This window comes from Maylandia zebra, linkage group LG2 (genome assembly GCF_041146795.1).
Source record: "Maylandia zebra isolate NMK-2024a linkage group LG2, Mzebra_GT3a, whole genome shotgun sequence".
In the NCBI taxonomy this organism is placed as follows: Eukaryota; Metazoa; Chordata; class Actinopteri; order Cichliformes; family Cichlidae; genus Maylandia; species Maylandia zebra.
The window spans coordinates 6,295,490-6,301,489 of record NC_135168.1 but is presented as its reverse complement, the minus strand read 5'-3'; positions in this window follow the sequence as shown (position 1 = coordinate 6,301,489).

Sequence of the window (6,000 nt, the reverse complement as noted above, 5' to 3'; positions counted from 1 at the left end):
CGCGGACTAGTGTGCTCTTTAGTAATGTGTGGTAGAGGTAGCACTTTTATTTTTGATATTGTAAATAAATGAGTACTTTTTGGAAAGTCAGAAGCTGTTGCTCATTCGCTATCCACCTGCACACCTCCGCGGCTGGCTTCATCTCCACTGCACGTTACAACTGGCGCCCGAACTTTTTCCCCTTGGACTTCAGACGATTTTTGCATCCCGCCGAGGATTCTTCTCTTCTAGCACGTGAACTGTCTCGGAAATCCCCCCAGTTTTGCGGACGCTCGGACGTTTTCTCCAGCCATGGCCGCAGCCTCAGCTCAGGTGGGACCCGACTAATTTCTGGATACCGTGGTGTGCCGCTGCTCCGCTTGGGAGAAAGAAAAAGAGAGAAGCTGACTCCGCGACGCAAATGGACTCCGTGGATTTGTTATTTGTTGTTGGTTTCGTCTTCTAAGGATTAATTCTTCTGTGGAGAGCCTGGACATGAACATTTCTGCTGGCTTTTCATTCCCCTTTCCCTCTGCTGAGACTGACTGTAGCACATGTAAGTGATAGCTTGGCCGACTACAACCGTTGGTGCTGGTCTTCGGCTCAGTATAACGAAACGACTTAAAACTAATCTTGCATTGAGCTCTAGTGTTGCAGACATGCTATTGTAATAACATGGTTCTGATCACTCCAGTCTAATTTCAGTTGTTGGGCGAAATTTTATATGTGGTTTTTCTAAATTTAATCTTGAACGCATTTTTGCAGTTTTGTCTTTCTAGTCTGACCTAACTGACTCTTTTACTGCTATATCATTAACTGCTCTGTGCCCTGGAGCGGCTTAATTTTTTTGAAATCGCAATGGCACACTGCCCAGACGACTCTGACTCAGACATGGAACTTACCTCGTTACCTATGTGCCAGATAGTTGAAAATGTGACTCCTAGCCTTAGCCAACAAGTGGTGGAGTTAAGAACTGAGGTGAATAAGCTTAGTGATTGTTTACGTGACTCACTGAACATACAGCAGAGTTTACTAAGGCAGTGGGACCAACTCACAACGGGGAACTCTCCCCCTCCTGCAGTCCCACAGTCTCCTGTTTTCCCAATGGCCACATCGACACCTTATGTTCATGTGATGGACAAAACTGAACCCACCAACAGTACCAATCCGTTCCTGCCCAGCAACCCATTTCAACCTACAAATCCTTTCCTCCCATCTCACTCACTTGAACTCAGCAGCACTTCCAGAGTGATTGCGGCAGCTTTACATCACGCAAAGCTGGAGCCTCCTGTGTATGCTGGGGATGGAAAAGTGCAACCTGAGGACTGGTTAAATGCAGTTGGCACATACAAAGCCTCATTGAACCTAACTGATGGGCAATTGCTAAACGAACTGCCACACTTTCTTGCAAAAGAGCCCGGGAAATGGTTCAAGGCACTGAGCTCCCACATCACATCATGGGCTCAATTCTGTCAACTGTTTAAGACAGTTTTTCTGCCCTCCGACAACCAAGAACGCATCCTGAGAGGAATTTTGGATCGTGTTCAGGCTCAGGACGAGCCGCTCCCAACCTTTGTCGCCCACATGTTGAGTGAGTTTGACAAACTGAAGAGCCCCCCACCTGAAAAAGACAGAATTGACCTAATTAGTAAACATGCTCTCGAAAAATACAGAGTTGCCCTGTATGGCGCTAATGTCACTTCTGTAATGGACCTGCTGCTACGCGCTCATGAGCTTCACTCAGTGCTTGGACCACAAAGACCACAGCCTGCTTTATGTAGCAAAGACAACTATAAGCCTGAACCTTACTGCTTCAAATGCTCTCAGCCAGGTTTCACTACACGCACCTGCCCAAACTGTAACACCCAACCTCATTTGCCACAACGAGCCTCGAATACCGCTAGGCATGGCCCAGTCCAGCCATTGCCAGCACCTGGCCCCTCTGACCCTGGCCATGAAAAGGTGGAATTAAGCAGCACCACATCCCAGCCACAATACAGGCAGTCGGGAAACTACAGGGGGGGGGGGGGGGGAGGACATTTTACAGAGGCCAACCTTCCCCCAGTTACTAACGGAGCCTCACACGCCCGATTCACTACAGGGTGGACACAGTCTTGGACACTTGGAAGACAATTTTTCACAAGTCCACTGGAATACCCCACTAAGAACGAAAGTGAACTTCAATGCTTCATCTGTGGAGTCTACCCTCGACACGGGTGCTTCCCTCTCGGCTGTACGAACAGATCTCATTCAAGTAAATGACTCTTACCCTAGAAACACAAGTGAGTGGAATGGTCCTGCAGTTAACCTCGCCAATAATGCTCCCTGTATCTCTGTTGGTGTTATTTGGCTCAATATTGGATTCATGAACAAGAACTCTTACCAGCGTTTTGCCATAATACCGTATTTTCACAACCATAAGGCGCAATTAAAAGTCTTAGATTTTCTTCAAAAAGTACGGCGCGCCCTATAGCGCAGTGCGCCCTTTGTGTTGTAAGGAGGACGTAGTAGAGAACACCATGAGAACGCTAAAGGGTGAAGTGTGTGCGTTGACTTTATTGCACATACCTGTATAAAAGAACAGGTATGTGCGTTATGCAGGACACCGTTGTTTTAACAACCCTGAAAATGGCAAAGAGACACGCTTACGAAGCACAGTTTAAACTGAAGGCCATCAGCTACGCGGAGGAACATGGAGATCGAGCAGCGGCGAGAGAATTAAAGATTAATGAATCGATGGTTCGCAAATGGAGGAAGCTGGAAAACAAGCTCCGACAGGTCAAGAATACGCAGCTGAGTTTCCGCGGACATAAGGCGATCATCGAGCAAAGAACGAGCGGGAGAAGCGTTTCGACGGTCACCATTCGGCTAAAAGCAGTTTCACTTTCACTTTTTATGAAACGGTGCCATTTTTCCATCCGGACCAGGACTACGGTAGCGCAGCAACTTCCAGCGGATTATAAGGAAAAGCTGGCCATCTTCCGCTCCTACTGCAGCAAACACATCGGCGACAAACACATCCAGCGATGGATGACCGATGGAGACCACAGTTTAACCAAGAGTGGAAGGCAGCGCCGGGCAAGTTACGCCACAATTTGCCAATGGATTGTAGATGCTTGGGCTAACATGTCTGCTGGCACTGTTGTTCGAGCTTTCGCAAAAGCCGGCATCATTTCCGAGGAGCCGCACGGCACGGAAAGTGACTCTGACAGTGAAGAAAGTGAACCTGGCATGTTTGATGGAGATTTAGCGCAGCTGTTCGATTCAGACACAGAGGATGAGGACTTCGATGGGTTTGATTGATGATAAAAATGTGAGTACCAAACTTTGTTTTGCTCCTGCTTTATTTTTAAATACGCACACTTGTATGCTTGTGTGTTGTTGATGATGACGATTACTGGTAATAAAAATGTGAGTAAGGTACCGAACTCAGGTTTGCTCCCGCTTTATTTTTAAATACGCATACGGTACTTGTATGCGCCCTATGATCCAGTGCGCCTTATGTGTGTGTTAAATACAGTAATGGCACACATAACTGAGACTGCGCCTTTTAGCACAGTGCGTCTTATGGTCGTGAAAATACGGTACCAGATTTGTCCTCTCCTTTCATTCTGGGAATGGATTTTATGGCAAGAGCTTCTGTTTCTATTCACATTCCCACTAGAACAGTCTACATTGAGGACATCCCCTGCCCACTCGCAGACAATGAAGAGGACCTTCAAAATGATTACTCGCATTCACCTGGAACACTGATGTCTTTGGACTTGGTTCGCTCAGACTTAACAGCCAAACTGTCTGAAGCAAGTCTCTCAGAGAACAACAAGGATGCTTTACTAAATCTGCTCAGCAAGTTTAGCTCCTTGTTTGATGGTCAACTTGGTCGAACGGCTCTCACTGAGCACGCCATAGAGACTGGCAATGCAACACCTGTCAAACTCCCACCCTATCGCACGTCACCTGCTAAGAAACGTGTGATTGAAGAACAAGTGCAATAAATGTTGAAGGACAACATCAATGAACCTTCCACAAGCCCTTGGGCAGCTCCTGTAGTCATTGTAAATAGAGCGGCCACGGAACCAAGGTTTTGTGTGGACTTTTTGTGTGGACTGCCTCGTGTAGATGAGTCTTTGGACTTTCTGGCAAGAGGAAAGTTTGTCTCGACATTGGACTTAGCGCGAGGCTATTGGCAGGTTGCTGTAGCAGAGGACTCGAAGCCTAAAACTGCCTTCATCTCTCACTGCGGTCTCTTCCAGTTTCGGGTGCTGCCCTTTCGGCTCTGCAACGCACCTGCAACTTTTCAGAGACTCATGAACTCTGTGCTTGCTGGCCTCATTTACAAAACGTGCGCAGTCTACCTGGATGACATTGTTATCGCCTCACCTACCTTTGAACAGCACTTAGTGGATCTTGAGGAGGTGCTGGGCAGACTCCAGGCTGCTGGCTTGTCATTGAAGCTCAAAAAGTGCCAATTCTGCCTCAATGAATTCACCTTTCTCGGGTACCGCATCACATCATCAGGTGTTAAGCCCGATCCGGACAAAGTAAAGGCGGTTAAGGAGTTTGATACCCAACCTCAGTGAAACACGTCCGTCAGTTCCTTGGCTTGACTGGCTATTATCGACGCTTCATTCAGAATTATGCCCGCCATGCCGAACCTCTTCACGCCATCACCAGAAAGGACAATGCTTTCCACTGGGACGACAGCTGTCGAAGGGCCATGGACAATTTGAAGGATCATGTCACATCAGCCCTGATCCTGTCATTTCCAGACTTCAACCGTCCCTTTTCCATTCACGCCGATGCATGTGACATTGGTCTTGGGGCAGTGTTGATGCAAAAGGATGACAAGGGTCGTGAGTACGTTGTGGCTTTTGCTAGTCGCTCCCTTCACAAAGCTGAACTCCCCTACTGCACTTCAGAGAAGGAGTGCCTCGCTGTGATATGGGCTCTGGAACACTTCCGCCCATATGTTGAAGGTGTTCATGTTACTATCTTCACTGACCACAACAGTCTCAGGTGGCTCATGTCTCGTCAAAACCCAACGGGCCGACTTGCCCGCTGGTCACTTCGTTTGCAGGACTTTGATTTCACAATAGTGCACAAACCTGGTGCACAGAACAAAGTTCCCGACGCACTGTCACGCAACCCTTTGCCTCTGACCTGTGACAGGCCGACTGATCTTTTACCAGATCATGCTGTTATGGGCAGCCTGGACATTCGTACTCTGCCCCCCGTCATTCTGGCTGACCGTTCACAATTCAGACAGCTGCAGTTAGACGATCATGTCACAGGCCACTCCTCAGAGACATTGAAGCAGACTCTCTGAACAGCTCGGACAATGCCACCTTGTTACAGTATGTTGTGTATGACTCTCTTTTGTATCACAGAGAACCCAAGTCCACATGTGCTTTGCACCCTTTGAAAGAGCTGAAACTGTTTGCCCCTACTTCCATGAGAGGCACCTTGCTGGACTATTACCATGACCACCCCACAGCAGGTCACTTGGGTGTTTCTAAGACATTGGCTAGACTGCGTTTTAGGTTTTTCTGGCCCAAAATGGCAGCTGATGTGAAACGCTATGTGATTTCATGCTCAGTGTGCCAACTCACCAAGCCAAGTCAGAAAAAAGCAGCCGGTCTTATGGTTCCCATTGTCCCCCAGAAACCCTGGGAGTATGTGGGTGTGGATTTTGTTGGGCCACTTCCCCACACCCCCACTGGTAATGCTTATTTGATCGTGTTTGTTGACTATTTGACTAAATGGGTTGAAGCCAGTGCTGTCAAAGAAGCTACATCTCAGGTAGCAGCTGGTAAATTCGTCACTGACATTTTTGCTAGGCATGGTACACCCACTTACCTCATTTCTGACAGAGGGTCTCCTTTTGTGAGTGAGCTTTTTGAACATGTTGTTTCTGCCTTAGGCTCAGTGCACAGACTCACTACGGCATATCACCCTCAGACAAATGCTACTGAACGCGTCAACCGGACTCTGAAAACTGCAATCCGCGCTTATGTAGGTGAT